At 41.8% G+C, this 18001-nt stretch overlaps 2 long non-coding RNA genes across 3 annotated transcripts; both read left to right on the top strand.

Annotated features, from left to right (window-relative positions):
- The first annotated feature begins 14496 nt into the window (after window positions 1-14496).
- Window positions 14497-16299, top strand: LOC135563890 (uncharacterized). 2 transcript variants are annotated; one of them, XR_010460635.1, is made up of 6 exons: window positions 14497-14792; window positions 15074-15144; window positions 15232-15408; window positions 15499-15560; window positions 15643-16084; window positions 16164-16299. It is a non-coding gene; the product is annotated as an uncharacterized LOC135563890 (long non-coding RNA). The 2 variants fall into 2 exon arrangements; XR_010460634.1 differs by lacking the exon at window positions 14497-14792 and having other exon boundaries at window positions 14799-15144.
- A 55-nt stretch (window positions 16300-16354) lies between these two features.
- On the top strand, window positions 16355-17367 carry LOC135563889 (uncharacterized). Its single transcript, XR_010460633.1, has 3 exons — window positions 16355-16847; window positions 17128-17239; window positions 17334-17367. It is a non-coding gene; the product is annotated as an uncharacterized LOC135563889 (long non-coding RNA).
- Window positions 17368-18001: the final 634 nt, after the last annotated feature.

Here is an 18001-nt window from a genome sequence, read left to right as displayed (position 1 = left end):
AACAAAGAGTTGCAGTCTGTTTTGGAATGGGTGGACAGAAATAAACTGGTCCTGAACATCTCTAAAACTAAGAGCATTGTATTTGGTACAAATCATGCTAGACCTCAGATGAATCTGGTAATGTATGGTGTGGCAGTTCAACAAGTTGAGACTAAATTACTTGGCATTACCTTAGATTGTAAACTGTCATGGTCAAAACATAGATTCAATGGTTGCAAATATAATAAAGAGATGCTCTGCTTTTTTGACACTACACTCCAAAAAGCAAGTCCAGCAGGCTCTAGTTTGGTCTCATCTTGATTATTGTCCAGTCGTGTGGTCCACTGCTGCAAGAAAATACCTAGTTAAGCTACAGCTGGCCCAGAACAGAGCGGCACGTTTTGCTCTTCATTGTAACCAGAGGGCTGATATAAATACTATGCACGCCAGTCTCTCTTGGCTAAGAGTTGAGGAGAGACTGACTGCATCACTTCTTCTTTTTATAAGAAACAATTTGTTGAAAATCCCAAATTGTTTGCATAGTCAAATTACACACAGCTCTGACACACACTTATCCCACCAGACATGCCACCAGGGGTCTTTTCAGAGTCCCCAAATCCAGAACAAAATTCAAGAAAACGTACAGCATTATATATAGAGCCCTTATTACATGGAAATAAACAGCAAACTTGGTTTGAAAAAGCAGATAAAGCAACACCTCTTGGCACAACGCCTCTCCCCTATTGACCTAGATATTTTGTGTGTATGCATTGATATGTAGGCTACGTGTGCCTTTTAACAAATGTATGTATTTTTGTCCTTGAGCTGTTCTTGTCTAATGATGTTTTTATTATGTCATTCTGTATTATGTTTCATGTTTTGTGTGGACCCTAGGAAGAGTAGCTGTTGCTTTTGCAACAGCTAATGGGGATCCTAATAAAATACCAAATACCAAAATGTAGTCTAGTCAAGACCGTTTATAACGTGTTTAGCTCGTGAGATCGCTTGGAAATACATCTGAATCACCAAAGCTGTATGAAAATATAAAGTTTGAGAGGAGCAAAACAGGGAGCTGACATTCTCTCTTTATCTATGCATTGTAGGCAGGCCTACATTATTTTACACATTCTTTGGACGTCCATAAAACCCCCTCCATGGGGTAAGCTAGATGTGGCCATGCCCATCATAACACGAGAGATTATAACCTTTGTGAATACAGGTGAACCTTATATTTAGAAGTTATTATACTGTAACAATTGTCTTCCGTTTCATATTCATAAAACCCAAGCCCTCCGTAGACTACCCTTACCCTAGGCCTAGTATAACGAAGGCTGTTTCAACAGCAAAGCGTTGTCTTTTTTTATGCTACCCGATTTTATGATATAATTACATTCCTTTTTCGTTGAGTTTTCTTAAAACCAAACTTATTAGAATGATTCAATGTCGTGATTTTAGGGTGAGCACGTCTGTGGAAAGCATGCAATGCAACTTCTGGAGAAGTGTGAAGGCGATCTGTAAGATGGTTCCAATATGTATATAAAATATTATATTTGGAAGCAGTAGAACGGTGAATGGATATTCTCCATTTTTCTTTATTTTGGATCTTTTTCCAGCTACTGTGATAAGTTTGGATGTGCATAAATAGTCTGCCTGGTTTTAATATGATATGCACATGGGAAGAAGTTATTGTATATAGTGTATTTAAAACAAGTTGTTTGGTTTAGAATTTGATTTGAATTATTCGCTCTCTTTTTTAATTGAATCTTTCTTATTGACAACATTTGGTAAATTACAGTAGGCCTAGCCCCTATATCAGTGCAAATGCTATCTATATATTTCCACATTGAAGCCATGCAATTAGGGTGACCACATTTAAAATACCCAAATACGGGACAACAGGATTATTTTGCGGGGTAGTGTAGCCTACATGAATACAAACATTTGGCAGCCCCCCCACTAAATGTCCTAAAATCTCATAAGAAATAAGAAATGAGGTGCTGTTTTTGGTGTAACACAGTAACGTTATACGCTATTACATTTGGTTATGTTATGTAGAATACAGTGGGGGCTCCTCATAGGAGGCAGGGGAGGACTATTCTCAGTGAAAAAAAAAAAAATAAAAAAATTGTGAAACATTTAAAAGGTTATCCTTTTTAGATAAAACTATACTAAATATATTCATGTCACCAAATTATTGCAAAACAGTGTGTTTTAATCAATTAAGGTCTACAGTAACATCAACAGTACTCCTCTAGGATAGCACCATGATCTAGATGGAGGACAGCTAGTTTCCATCCTCCTCTGGGTACATTGACTTCAATATCAAACCTAGGAGGCTCCTGGTTCTCACCAACTTCCATAGATTTACACAGTGATTATTACAACATCCAGAGGACATCCTATCAGAGCTCTTGCAGCATGAACTGACGTTTTCCACTCAATTAAAGGATCATAGAATGAATCTATTACTGAAAGCATAAGCTACAGCTAGCTAGAACTGCAGTGCATAAAATGTGGTGAGTAGTTGACTCAGAGAATGACAATAGCTTAACAGTTTCGAACAAATTCATTTCTTCAAAAATGAAGGAGAAGGGAGAGAGAGCGCTAGCAAAATATATATTTTTTCACTTACTTAGCTAGCAAAGGCAGCTAGCTAGTTTAGCCTACTCAAACACTCAAACAGAGAGGGGTGCTCTGTTAGGTAGCTGGCTATGACTATCTAATACTGGAACTCTTCAAAGTGAAGGTAAGCTTTTGGTTTTATTAATGTTTTGACACCAAGGCCCGCCAGTGTAACTGCTAAACTCCTGCTGACTGTACTGAATGATTATTATCGGGTTTACTAATGCGTTAGTTCTAGTAGCTATGTTGACTAAGACAATATAGTATGGTGACAACGATGTAGGTGGTGTAGCGGTTATGATATGAAGATTTGGCTTGGAAAGGATTTTTTGCCTGGTCACAGACAGCTGATTTTGTTGTGCACTGAAGTCCACAAGTGAAGGGAAAAGGTGAGAGGATGAGAGAGCGTAGATGCGAGAAGAAATTATAACGATCAAAGCGATTGTACTGTATTGTGTATGTATGTGGCTGCTATGAAAGTGAACTGTGTCTTTCGTGTATTCATTCCGCAGATTCTGTGAAAATGTTTTTTTAAACAGAAGCAAACGGAACAAAATGGGGATAAACATACATTAATTTGTCCTTGAGAAACTCTCGTTTGCAACTGTTGGACTAATGATTACACCCGAGATCACCCAGATGCAGGCAAGAGTGTGTAAGGCGGTATTGAATGTGTCAATGTCTGTCACCTTGATTATAAATATGTCTCTCAACCTGTGCACCTAGCGTACTTTGCAAACTTTCATTCATAGGCTAGGAGGTAGCAACCTTATGATGGGTATAGGGAAAATTAGAGTATCATGTAGTAGCCTAAACCTATCGATTTCACATTGAGCTGGGTGAATGGAATATGAATTACAGTCATCCAATATGCTGTAATAGAAGGCCATACTAATAAAACAATATGTTGTCCTCTGTTAGGGTTGCGTCACTCGAATCTGGTATCCGGATAAGTATGACACTGAGTCACCGATTGTATGCTATGTATTTTTTATTTTTTATTAGCCAAGCAATAAGTGGTAAATGCAATTTTCGTATATATGGGCTCTCTGTCACACCTCACAGGGCAAACAGAGAACCGACTTGTTCCTAACAAAGATATTATAATATACTCTGACAGAAGTAGTTCCTGCTTCTGAGCCGGCCTGTCAGAGTAGAGACTGGGCGTGGTTTAAACTCACTCAGCCTATCGTTGATTGTTGGCGCCCGAGCTGGTCCCAGCCCCCTAGGCGCCTCAGCGGTCAGTCGTTGTAGTTGTGTATAATATCTATGCGCCCATGCTCGATGCAGTTATCACGCACCTGGCTCCTGTTATCTAACAAAAGACTGTTTGTTCCCTACACTACGTTCTGTATGTGTCCGTCTTTATGTTATTCTGTATTTTTCCATCACGAGAAAGGCCCATGGCCCTGAAACTGTTGACAGTGTTTCAAGTCAGCTATGTTACATAACACATACATCCACACAAGCCAACAGCAGATAATATTCAATCACATATATGGTAACGGGCTATAGTGCTGTATGGACTGCAAACAGGTTCAATTGTTCAACTGACTAGGTATCCCCCTTTCCCTCTCCCTTATGTATAGCGCTAGCGCTTAGATTGACCATTACGTTAGGTTTGTTAAAGTATAGCCCTAAGAAACAACATCAAACACGCTACCAGTAAATTCACTGGGTTTCTGCTGATAATGAGAGGCACAGCCTCTGGATTGGTGTAATAACCCTGTCACTCAGTCCTCCCCCTTGACCTACCCCAGTGGGAAACAGAGAGGACTGCTGCCATACTTAGCTAACCTTTCTGCCAATTAATTGGTCATCTGTTCCTAAATTGAGTGTTTTCTAGCTTGACCTTTTCCCTACCCTTGTATAGTTAATTTCTGACCAATATTCTTTAGTATTTATTGATCTGATATACAATCTTCTTTCAGGTTTCTATGGAAATGTATGTTTTAATGACATACTGTGTAACAGCCAGACATGTGGGAGCTATACCATACAGGGGGGAGGAGGTATTGACATTCTAATTATTGTTTATTTGGATCCCCATTAGCTTTTGCAGAAGCAGCAGACACTCTCCTTGGGGTCCAGTAACAAAACACAGATACACAAGGACATTCCCACAAATTTAAAATACAACGAAATACCAACAATACAAAAAAATACAAACAATACAATTTAAAATAGTGTATGTTAGTGTGTGTTTGTGTGTCCCTGCCGTTCCATTCATTTTTTAAAGGTAATATTGTTGTTTCCTTGAGTAATTGTAGATGGAAGGGAGCTCCATGCGATACTGGCTGTGTACAAAACTGTGCATTGCCAAAAATGTGTTTGGGACTTTGGGACCATGTCCAAAACGGGTTATGGGAAGGATCACCTGTTACTTTATCTGCCACCCTTCTCCACCACCACAAGTGTCAATAACTCATGTGCCTTGTCCACTTTGTCATCAGTTTGACGTTATTCTAGATAACAGAGAGATTGTTTAAAAGATCAATCAGAATATTTGAAGTACAAGTAACGACAAATTGCCCATGCATCTCTGTTATTGCGAGAACAGATCAAAGTGCATCTTTGAAGTGACCATTCCAAGTGTGCACAACAGACTCAAATGTGTCAGGATGTCACTCTAAGGCAGAGATTACCAACTTGATTCAGCCGCGGGAAGATTTTATTCTTGAGCAAATGGTCAGGCCGGAACAAAATTACAAATAGTTTGTAGACTGCAAATTGATCGCAAGAAGCCCAAACAGATATAATATGACTAAAACATAATAATTGAATTATTCCATTCCATTACATGAATTATCGGACAAAGGCGTCTTCTGTACGTTTAAGAGCCTTGGCACTTGGTCTGAACATTAACACACATTGCTTGCATTACCGTTTTGGAAGCATAAGGACCTTATCTTCAACCATTTTTAAAAAGCAAAACAAATTGATACAAACCTTTATAGGGTTAGGGTTTGTGTTCCCACACGGCCATATCTCCATGTTACAGCTCGTGTCCCCCCCCACCTTTATTTAACCAGGTAGGCTAGTTGAGAACAGGTTCTCATTTACAACTGCGACCTGGCCAAGATAAAGCATAGCAGTGTGAACAGACAACAACACAGTTACACATGGAGTAAACAATAAACAAGTCAAAAACACAATAGAAAGAAATAAGGAGTCTATATACATTGTGTGCAAAAGGCATGAGGAGGTAGGCGGATAGTTACAATTTTGCAGATTAACACTGGAGTGATAAATTATCAGATGGTCATGTGCAGGTAGAGATACTGGTGTGCAAAAGAGCAGAAAAGTAAATAAATATAAACAGTATGGGGATGAGGTAGGTAAATTGGGTGGGCTATTTACCGATGGACTATGTACAGCTGCAGCGATCGGTTAGCTGCTCAGATAGCAGATGTTTGAAGTTGGTGAGGGAGATAAAAGTCTCCAACTTCAGCGATTTTTGCAATTCGTTCCAGTCACAGGCAGCAGAGAACTGGAAGGAAAGGCAGCCAAATGAGGTGTTGGCTTTAGGGATGATCAGTGAGATACACCTGCTGGAGCGCGTGCTACGGGTGGGTGTTTCCATCGTGACCAGTGAACTGAGATAAGGCGGAGCTTTACCTAGCATGGACTTGTAGATGACCTGGAGCCAGTGGGTCTGGCGACGAATATGTAGCGAGGGCCAGCCAACTAGAGCATACAGGTCGCAGTGGTGGTTGGTATAAGGTGCTTTAGTAACAAAACGGATGGCACTGTGATAAACTGCATCCAGTTTGCTGAGAAGAGTATTGGAAGCTATTTTGTAGATGACATCGCCGAATTCGAAGATTGGTAAGATAGTCAGTTTTACTAGGGTAAGTTTGGCGGCGTGAGTGAGGATGGAACCATTCAGGGTGGTGATGATAGTCGGGCGGGCGGGTGCAGGCAGCGAACGGTTGAAAAGCATGCATTTAGTTTTACTAGCGTTTAAGAGCAGTTGGAGGCCACAGAAGGAGTGTTAACGGAAGATGGACGGAAGACAGAGGAACCACCTGTGCTAATTAGCTATATAGGCTGCACTGAACACCTGTGTGTAATGGAAGAAGGGCGGCAGAAACGTGTTGTTACTGAGAAGAATTGTTGGCAGCAACTGTGATAAAGCTGGTTAAAACAGTATACAGTAAAGTGTTATTTTTATTTATTTATCCGTTATTTTACCAGGTAAGTTGACTGAGAACACGTTCTCATTTGCAGAAACGACCTGGGGAATATTTACAGGGGAGAAGAGGGGGATGAATGAGCCAATTGTAAACTGGGGATTATTAGGTGACCGTTATGGTTTGAGGGTCAGATTGGGAATTTAGCCAGGACACCGGGGTTAACACCCCTACTCTTACGATAAGTGCCATGGGATCTTTAATGACCTCAGAGAGTCAGGACACCCGTTTAACGTCCCATCCGAAAGACGGCACCCTACACAGGGCAATGTCCCCAATCACTGCCCTGGGGCATTGGGATATATATTTTTTTAGACCAGAGGAAAGAGTGCCTCCTACTGGCCCTCCAACAACACTTCCAGCAGCATCTGGTCTCCCATCCAGGGACTGACCAGGACCAACCCTGCTTAGCTTCAGAAGCAAGCCAGCAGTGGTATGCAGGGTGGAATGCTGCTGGCAAAGTGTACAATTTGTATTTGTGAAATTATTTTGATTTGAAAGTAAAGAACTTTACGTTTCAAGAACCGTATCGCAATTCAGAATCAATTCACATTTAGATGGAGTAATTGGCTGTTTTGCTTTGGCTGAAAATAACATAAGCTCCTTGAAGAGTAACGGTAACGTTAAGCTCCTTAAGAGTACATCTTGGGCTAAATCAAATCACACCTTGCTTACATTTGCATACGATCCAATATCTCTATGCGTAAGAATACTTTGGAACAGATTTCCAAAATTAAAATAACTTGGACCTGATTAGCTGGTGTTTTGACAGTCAAGTACGGGAAAAAAATATTAAAATAATAATAATTTTTGCTCAAACTTGGGGGCCAAAGAAAATCACCCACGGGCCAAATTCGGCCACAGGCCGCCAATTGGGGAAGCCTGCTCGAAGGATTGTGACACCCCCACCACTCTGTTGACTCTCCTAAATATGAGACTCATGCTAAAATGGATAGTAAAACCAGAAAGCCCACTTTTAGCCTATACCACATATGCAAATAGTTTGTCTTGTATCATAATGCTGAATTAGTACTGTTGGCTATCCTGACATCATTATTGACCAGTGAAATCATAATGTGATATAGAACTGCCATTTAGTGGTAGCTATGGGTTGCTAGGCGTAAATAGCCAATACAAAACTTCCCCTTTATGAATTTCTGTTTCCAATCCCGATGTTTAAAATTTGTGGTAATTGATTGAGTTGTAGTTTTTGTGGGGGGAAATGCTGGGATATAAATACAGTGATTATGAGGTAAAGGCAAAGGGTTTACGTGACGATAGACAACATAGTGAGGTGGGACGATTTAACAAGCTAGCCTATGCCATTTCTTAAGTTAGCTAGCTAATGACGGAAGCTAGCTAACTAGTGCAACAATTTTAGCCAGATTTTAACTAGGTTAGTTTTACTACAAATGTGTGAATGCACCTGCTAGCTAGCCCTATAAATGCAAAGCGTACTGTAGGGCTACTGCTAGCTTGCTATCCCAACTACAGAAGTTAGGGTTATAATAGTGGTGATTAGTGTCGAAATTAATGGCATCAATATATTAGATAAGAAATGTAACAACAATTGTGTCAGAGAAATTAACAGGAATTTTAACCCTGCTGCAATTTTTCAATCTTCATTTGATGTGAAATGGCAGAGTGCGTGGACTAATCCACATAAATATTTGAGAACTAATCAAGTAAAACAAGTTTCTTAGAAGATCCTTCACAGATGTTATCCTTGTAATAGTCGTATTTCTAAATATTAATGTAGAAAATGAATGTAGATTTTGTGAATTGGAAAATGAGACTAGAGAATTTATTTTGTGATTGTTTGCTTAGCTAAATATTTTGGACAGGTATGAAAATATATATTAGTGATAAGATGGGTAAACCTATAAGCATTACTGCATTTAATATTATATAGATATTTTACATGCACACACAGTAACTGACAATACATTGTGAATTTGTTAATTTTATTGGGTAAATGTTTCATCCATAAAATGAAATACATGGGTAAAAAAAAGAAAGTATTGATTTACAATATTATATAACATCCTTAAAATATATAAATACCAAATTATCAGAAGTGTCTACAGTATTTGTGAATGTAACTTTGTGTCTTTCTGGATTTATTTATTATATTTTTGGAGATATTTTGTCATGTGTGATATTTGTAAATTGTTTTCTATAATTTTTGTGTAATGCAGTGGCGATTTTCGCATGTAAATCTTGGTGGGGCAAACTAACATTTTTTTTTTTTTAGATGCATGCCACAAAGCCACTTCACAACATTAAACAATACATGACTTGCACTATAACGGTGACAAACGGTGCCCATAAACTGTTAGGGCCATATAAAACTGTCCCAACAGCAGAGCTTTTTTTCAGCACCATGGAGTGAATCCTTACCACTAATACACCTGGCTATCAGCGGAGCCTTGTCTGGCAGCGAAACAGTTCATACTGCCTTTTAAAAAACATAGCTGATATGGATGACTTGCTTAAACAAAATGTGGTTTCTACTGATAATTGAGATGTACAAACTGACATAAGAGGACGACAAGTGCATAAGAGGCAATCCGTAATTTCGATTAAGACATTAATGAGCGAGCGACGACGGACGTAGTCAATATAACTATTTGTTCAGCACTTTTGAAATGTACAGCGACAGAATTCAGAACACAGGCTGTTCTTACAGTGTACTCCCTGTACAACAATTCAGAACCGTAGGATAAATAAAGGGGGCATATAAACAAACAATGAAAGCTCTTACAGTATTCGATGATTACATTTCTATAAAACCGGTTATAGGCTACATGTTCACCACCAATTTAAAACAGTAGGTGAAATTAAGAGGTGAAAATAAAACAAATTATTAGGGTGAGGCACATTGAACGCGCTTGGGATTTTACATGTCAAAAAAAGATACATGTAAGCTTTTAATTTGACATGTCAAATAACACAATTCTATTATAGAATGTTGTGTGCGCTGAATTTGCAAGTGCAAGCCAAGCACCACCACTACTATCAGTAGCACTGTCAAAGCTGTACAAATAAAGTTTGCAAACAAGCACACACCAGCCACGAACGATGTGTTTATAATACCACGATGGTGAAAATAGATCAAATTTTAGGGTGAGGCACATGGCTACGAACAGCTTACTAAACAACATACATTTAGTATTACTTTCTTAGCTACAGTATAAATATCTCCCTTGCATAATACATCATTTATGCAGCAGCATACAATACATTTTTGGACTCACCTTGTGAAGGTGGTCCTTTGTGGGCAAATTTTGTCATCAAAGTCTGGCATTCTCTGGATTTATGGTGGGGAACTCAGAAAAAACACACAGCCATTCCATTGAATAGCAAGCTAGAGGATGCTTTGCAACGTTTGCAGTTAGCCACTGATTCCAAACCACCATTGTTGAATTTGCAATTTCCAACTTGTTGTGTAATCTTTATGTCCAATGGCAGATGAGCACCGATATGTTTTATCTATAATGTCTCTTCATTATTTCTCTTCATATGACACGGATTAAAAATTATTTCCCTGTAGATCGTCGACTTCATTCATGATGATGATTGCTAGCTAGACTTTGAAGATGTTGACATGAACAGTCCAATCAAAGCTGTACATATAACATGATTTGACGTCATTTTATCTGTGGCCAATGACCTTGAGCCTTCTTGGAAGGGCACTTGCAATATAACTCGAAGGGCTGAAATATTGGATGTCTAAACCTTACTTAGGACCTAAACTTGGCGATGACGTAGTGTCCCCATGAGTGACAGAACACTGAGCCAATCACACCACTCACAGAGACGCATACAAAGCTCATTAATAAGCTAAGGACCCTGGGACTAAACACCTCGCTCGGCAACTGGATCCTGGACTTACTGACGGGCCACTCCCAGGTGGTAAGGGTGGTAGTCCCTGTTCAAGGCCAGGCATGACTCCAACACAATCATTAAGTTTGCCGATGACACAACAGTGGTAGGCCTGATCACCGACAATGACGAGACAGCATATAGGGAGGAGGTCACAGACCTGGCCGCGTGGTGCCAGGACAACAACCTCGCCCTCAATGTGATGAAGATAAAGGAGATGATTGTGGACTACAGGAAAAAGAGGACCGAGCACGTCCCCATTCTCATCGACAGAGCTATAGTGGAGCAGGTTGAGAGCTTCAAGTTCCTTGGTGTCCACATCACCAACAAAGTAACATGGTCCAAGCACACCAAGACAGTCGAGAAGAGGGCACGACAAAACCTATTCCCCCCTCAGGAGACTGGAAAGATTTGGCATGGGTCCTCAGATCCTCAAAAGGTTCTACAGCTGCAACATTGAGACCATCCTGACTGTTTGCATCACTGCCTGGTATGGCAACTGTTCGGCCTCCAACCGCAAGGCACTACGGAGGGTAGTGGGATATGGCCCAGTACATCACTGGGGCAAAGCTTCCTGCCATCCAGGACCTCTATCACAGGCGGGGTCAGAGGAAGACCCTAAAAATTGTCAAAAACTCCAGCCACCCTAGTCATAGACCCCCCTTTTACACCGCTGCTACTCTCTGTTGTTATCACTTTAATAACTCTACCTACACATACATATTACCTCAATTACCCCAACTAACCGGTGCCCCACACATTGACTCTGTACCGGTAACCCCCTGTATATAGTCTCGCTATTGTTATTTTACTGCTGCTCTTTAATTATTTGCAACTTTTTTTCTTATTCTTATTCGTATTATATCTTTTTTTATTCAACTGCATTGTTGGTTAGGGGCTCATAAGTAAGCATTTCACTGTAAGGTCTACTACACCTGTTGTATTAGACGCATGTGACTAATACAATTTGATTTGATTTGATCATGGCGCAATGTTCCTATTTTCTGCTGGCTCGCCCCACCACCACAGAAAGCACTGAGTTAGGCTGAAACACCTGCATTTTGGAGCTGCCTCACTAAAGAGACCACCTGCCCCGAATGACGGGTCGCCACTGATGTCATACTTGAGTAAGAGTAAAGATACCTTAATAAAAAATGACTCAAGTAAAGGTGAAAGTGACCCAGCTAAAATATTATTAAGTATCGAAAGTAAAAGTATAAGCATAAATCATTTCAAGTTCCTTAAATTAAGCAAACTAGACAGCTCCGTTTTCTAGTTTTTAAAATGTACAGATAGCCAGGGGCAAACTACCACACTCAGACATAATTTGCAAATGAAGCAAGTGTGTTTAGTGAGTCTGCCAGATCAGAAGCAGTAGGGATGTCATCTTGATAAGTGCATAAATTGGACCATTTATCTGTCCTGATAAGCATTCAAAATGTATGGAGAAATGTTTCAGAAAATGTATGGAGTAAAAAGTACATTATTTTCTTGAGGAATGTAAAAGTAGTCAAAAATAAAAATAGTAAAGCATAGATACCCCCCAAAACGACTGAAGTAGTAATTTAAAGTATTTTTTACTTAAGTACTTTACAGTTTGTCAGCTGCGCGAGTGGGTGGGAGATGCCTGTGTGCTTCGAGGTTTACCTGATATTTTCTTGAAGATCATTCCCAGTGTTGCCAACTAATTTTCAGGGTAAATAGCTAGAGGCAGGTTGATTTGTTGCTAAATGACGTTGGGATGTCATTGCGTGATAACGTAAAACTGCGTCATTATGTATAATACACAATAACGTTACTCACATTGACTGGCCATCTCTGCAAAAAATATGATTTGACATTTGTTCAGGTACAGACTCCCACTCTTTTCTGTACTTCTGGCTGTACACTTTTGATTGAGTCATGTTGATTGAGGTTGTACGTTTTGTTCAAGATCAAACATTCGTGACCAACTATATTCATTGGGTTTGGCTCGTCGAACCCGTACTACTGCTGCTGCAGTCAGCCAACAATGATTTGCAATTTGCTGAAATTGTTGCTGGCCTGCTGCTGCCTGTGCACGGGCTGAGTGTGTGACAGAGAAAAACGTTTTTGTGTAATTTAGAGTGAAAATGCGTGCATTTTAACGTTTGAGTCACTTTTCAAAAGTCGCTAAAAGTTCCAAATACATTTTTAAAAGTAGCTAAATTTGTTGCTAGGTGCTGTTTGAAAAAAAAGTTGCCAGGGTACTATGAAAAGTTGCTAAATCTAGCAACAAAATTGGCATCACTGATCACTCCGCGACCCACAAGCTGCAGGATGATGTTGCGCGGTGAGCCAATTGCCGCGTTCATAACAACTGGGAACTCGGAAAAATACGAGGTCTAATCATGACTTCAGGGATCGGAAAGTCGGAGCTATAGAAAGAGTCCGAGTCGGAAGAGAGTTCAAATATATTTTACGCAGTCGGAGCACGTTTTCTTTTAGAGTTCCCAGGTATTTTGAACATACTGAATCCGTAAGTGGGAGATTTCCGAGTTCCCAGTGATTTTGAACGCGGCAACTGACGTGTCATTCCCACTCGCCATCACTCACCGCAGTCACCCAATGGGCTGAAGCTAGCAACAAGTTATGTTGTTGAGCTCAATTGTCGTGCCCAGGGGCCTGTTGCACAAAAGTAGAATTAAGACATCCGGGATAAATGACTCAGCTGAGCTCAATGAAGCCAAAACATTACATTACATTTACATTTAAGTCATTTAGCAGACGCTCTTATCCAGAGCGACTTACAAATTGGTGCATTCACCTTATGACCTCCAGTGGAACAGTAGTGCATCTAAATCTTTTCAGGGGGAGGGGGGGTGAGAGGGATTACTTTATCCTATCCTAGGTATTCCTTAAAGAGGTGGGGTTTCAGGTGTCTCCGGAAGGTGGTGATTGACTCCGCTGTCCTGGCGTCGTGAGGGAGTTTGTTCCACCATTGGGGGCCAGAGCAGCGAACAGTTTTGACTGGGCTGAGCGGGAACTGTACTTCCTCAGTGGTAGGGAGGCGAGCAGGCCAGAGGTGGATGAACGCAGTGCCCTTGTTTGGGTGTAGGGCCTGATCAGAGCCTGGAGGTACTGAGGTGCCGTTCCCCTCACAGCTCCGTAGGCAAGCACCATGGTCTTGTAGCGGATGCGAGCTTCAACTGGAAGCCAGTGGAGGGAGCGGAGGAGCGGGGTGACGTGAGAGAACTTGGGAAGGTTGAACACCAGACGGGCTGCGGCGTTCTGGATGAGTTGTAGGGGTTTAATGGCACAGGCAGGGAGCCCAGCCAACAGCGAGTTGCAGTAATCCAGACGGGAGATGACAAGTGCCTGGATTAGGACCTGCGCCGCTTCCTGTGTGAGGCAGGGTCGTACTCTGCGGATGTTGTAGAGCATGAACCTACAGGAACGGGCCACCGCCTTGATGTTAGTTGAGAACGACAGGGTGTTGTCCAGGATCACGCCAAGGTTCTTAGCGCTCTGGGAGAGGACACAATGGAGTTGTCAACCGTGATGGCGAGATCATGGAACGGGCAGTCCTTCCCCGGGAGGAAGAGCAGCTCCGTCTTGCCGAGGTTCAGCTTGAGGTGGTGATCCGTCATCCACACGGATATGTCTGCCAGACATGCAGAGATGCGATTCGCCACCTGGTCATCAGAAGGGGGAAAGGAGAAGATTAATTGTGTGTCGTCTGCATAGCAATGATAGGAGAGACCATGTGAGGTTATGACAGAGCCAAGTGACTTGGTGTATAGCGAGAATAGGAGAGGGCCTAGAACAGAGCCCTGGGAGCAAACATGTGCGTCCAGGCTTAATTGGTTGCACAAAGACCAAGCCAGGATGAGCAGACACGGATTCATTAAGCCAGGTGAAACCAATCCTGGATAGGTGCGCGCTCACGGCTCACTCAAATAGACCCCGCCACAGATCACAGATTAACTGATTTACCATGGCAACTAGAGCCGCGTACTTTTCCCCGTCGGAAGCACAAATCCTCATGGAGGCATACGAGGAGGTAAAAGATATAATTAAGAAGAAAGGCAACACCGCCACAGTGATAAAGCAAAGAGAAAAAGCGTGGCAAAGTATTGCAGACCGCCTGAATGCGTAAGTAGTGCACAATTACACACTCACCGCTCCGCTGAAACATCACAATTACAATTCAAATATTTAATTCACATCTCCAAAAATGCAGTTGTACTGTAATTATGAAACGGTTAAATTTTTAATTGAAATGCACTGCAGATATGAGTGAAATTGTGTAAAGTAACTCCATCACACTGTATAAAGCTATGATACATTTTTTGATATTTTTACTGAAAACAAGACAAAAATACCAAGTAATTTTTTGCAGTGTGACTCCATTAAATGTGTGTGTGTGTGTGTAGATTAAACATGAACGGGCCAAAACGGACATGGCAGCAGGTCAAAATCAAATACAAGAACATTCTGCAGAATGGTATGGTCCCTGACTAATATTTAACAAAGCACAAGCATATATTGTACCCAGAAGGTGCCTGCTCACACATTGTCTGTACTGTTTTAGCAGTGAAAAAGAATACCCACAGACAAGGCACGGGTGGTGGGTCACCAAAGGCTGACCTTACCCCAGCAGAGGACATGGCCTTGGAGCTAAATAAAGGCAGGCCCGTCTTTTAGGGGATCCCTGGGGGGAAAGAGACGAGCATAGGTTCCTCCCAAGATGCCACCCGCTTCATTCAAGGTATGTCCTTCCATCTCTACATGGGATACAACCACATTCATATTGAATCAATTTGGACTGTCTGACTTTGGTTTACCTATTGCCTTGCAGTGCCTGGCAGCACTGTGTTCCTGTTAGAGCCACCAGCACAAGCACCAGACGATGCTGATCCAGTGAGTACTCCATCAAAGGCATACTGTAGGCCTGGCATGTCTTGTCTACTAGCTTCAATATGAATCCGATTAAATGTGATAGGGTGAAGGCCCCAGTGCAGCAGCAACAGCACATGATGGAGACGATGATGAGGAGGAGACAGAAGGCATGAGGTATCATGTTAAGACTGTGAAAGTACTATTTACTCTACAATGGTGAGGAGTCCTCATCAAAATCAAAAAATTTAATTTCTTTTACAGGACCCAGATGCTATACAGTGGGAAAACCAGCCTGGCAACATAGTGCGTATTAATAAAAGGACACCACATCCTGCCAAATTCCAGCTGCGCTAATTGTATTGTGTTCACAGAGCTCACAAGCTATCAGAAAGTTGTATGGCAACCACCTCCGGCGCCAAATAGAACTGGCAGACATAGACATTCAGTACAAGAAGAAAAAGATGGAAAATCTTGCACTGGAGTCCGAAATAAAAAAGAGGACAATTAGGAAACTGGACCTTGAAATAAAAAAACTTGAGAGGGAGGTGAGATATGCCTTCAATGTACACTGTATGCTAACTGTAACACAAATGTATTAATCATTATTTTTCTTTCCTCCCCCAGCTCCAAGAAGATGACACAGCTCAAAATAAAAATTAGGTATATTCTCGTAAAGTCAAGTGAGCCATGACATATGAGCTCTTATTGTGAGCACACAGGACGGTGGCATCTTTCTAAGTTTTTTTTTATTTTCCCAGCAATCGGTACAACCAAGTCATCATTATAAGGCATCGCCCTCTTTGCCCACCCCCCAGCACCAGGTGTGGCCACTAGCCTATATGAAGGCCCAAAATTGTGTGTTCCTTTCTGCTCTGACAATGGCATGCCCATTCGTGCGAGATGTGGTGGATGAAGAAGCACTTGTGCTGAGGAGAGCCTTCAGGCGAGAAAGGGTCTTCAGGGACCGGTTGGACCCACTGGCCTTCCCTGATGACCATCTATATGAAAGATACAGGTTTTCTGCAGATGGCATCAGGTATCTATGCAGACTACTGGGTCCCAGGATTAAGCACCGCACTGCACGGAGCCATGCACTGAGTGTGGAGCAAATGGTTTGTGTGGCCTTGCGCTTTTTGCTAGTGGAGCCTTCCTGTACTCAGTGGGGGATGCAGAACAGCTGAACAAGGCCACAATTTGCCGCACAATAAGGAGTGTGTCTGGCTATCAAAGCATTAGCAGATGTCTTCATCTCCTTCCCTGGCCACAGAAGACTCTGTGACATCAAAGAGGAGTTCTATAGGATTGCAGGTAAGAGGATCTACAAATTACAGGACAACTGTTAACACATAGTAGGATACTCATTACTTTGTGTGACAGGTTTCCCCAATGTCATTGGTGCAGTGGACTGCACACACATAAGGATAAAAGCCCCTCAGGTGCCCATGAGGCAGATTTTGTGAATAGGAAATCCTTTCACAGCATTAATGTTCAGGTGAACATAACTTTTTGATATTGTCCATTGACGAACACTCTGCATTGCCAGTGATGTGCATTGATTGGTGTAATATTCCTCATCTTATGATTTCAGATGGTCTGCAATGCTGACTGTGTGATCAGCAATGTTGTGGCAAAATGGCCTGGCTCAGTCCATGACTCCAGAATCTTTCGGGCCTCTGAAATCTATCAGTGCCTATCACAAGGTAAGCCACACAACCCCTATTTATAACCATCATGGCTGTGTCAAGAATATCACCGTGTTTATGAGGTAGTAATGATGAGATTTTGTGTTGACAGGTGAATTCTCTGGTGTGTTGCTGGGAGACAGGGGTATGGCTGCCAGCCTTTCTCCTGACACCTTTCACAGACCCCCAGGAAGCACAGCAGGCCTACAACCATGCCCATGCCAGGACCAGGGCCAGAGTTGAAATGACCTTTGGCCTCCTGAAGGCACGCTTTCACTGCCTTCACAAATTAAGGGTCAGCCCTGTTAGGGCATGTGATATTACTGTGGCTTGTGCTGTCCTCCACAATGTGGCCTGCCTGAGGAAGGAGAGGGCCCCCAGAGTGCCACTAGCCATGGACTGGGACAATCCGGCAATCTTCCCTGATGACGACAGTGGTCGGCTGCTGAGGGACCAATATGTGTTGAATTATTTTAGTTAGTATGTGTGCTTTCAATTTTGGTTAAATATGTCCTGCGGTGGCAGAGGAATTTGGGTTTTTTTGGGTTCGTTTTTTGACGAATTTGGCCTCTTATGATGTTTGTGCGGTATACTGTGTGTAATACAAGGCTGCAGGGAGGCTACTGCATCCATTCATTTGTCTGTTCAGTTGATGTGTATGGATTTGTCCTGCATTTATTTTAGTGTGCAGACATGCAGGGTGTGTTATATACAGACCTTTGAATGTGTATGTATCATTTTGTATAATATGCTTGGATTCTGTGCTTTCCATCTTGTAGA

Source organism: Oncorhynchus nerka, linkage group LG22, assembly GCF_034236695.1.
Source record: "Oncorhynchus nerka isolate Pitt River linkage group LG22, Oner_Uvic_2.0, whole genome shotgun sequence".
NCBI classification, from domain to species: domain Eukaryota; kingdom Metazoa; phylum Chordata; class Actinopteri; order Salmoniformes; family Salmonidae; genus Oncorhynchus; species Oncorhynchus nerka.
The sequence above is the reverse complement of the archived record's forward strand: the minus strand, read 5'-3'. Positions and strand labels throughout refer to the sequence as shown.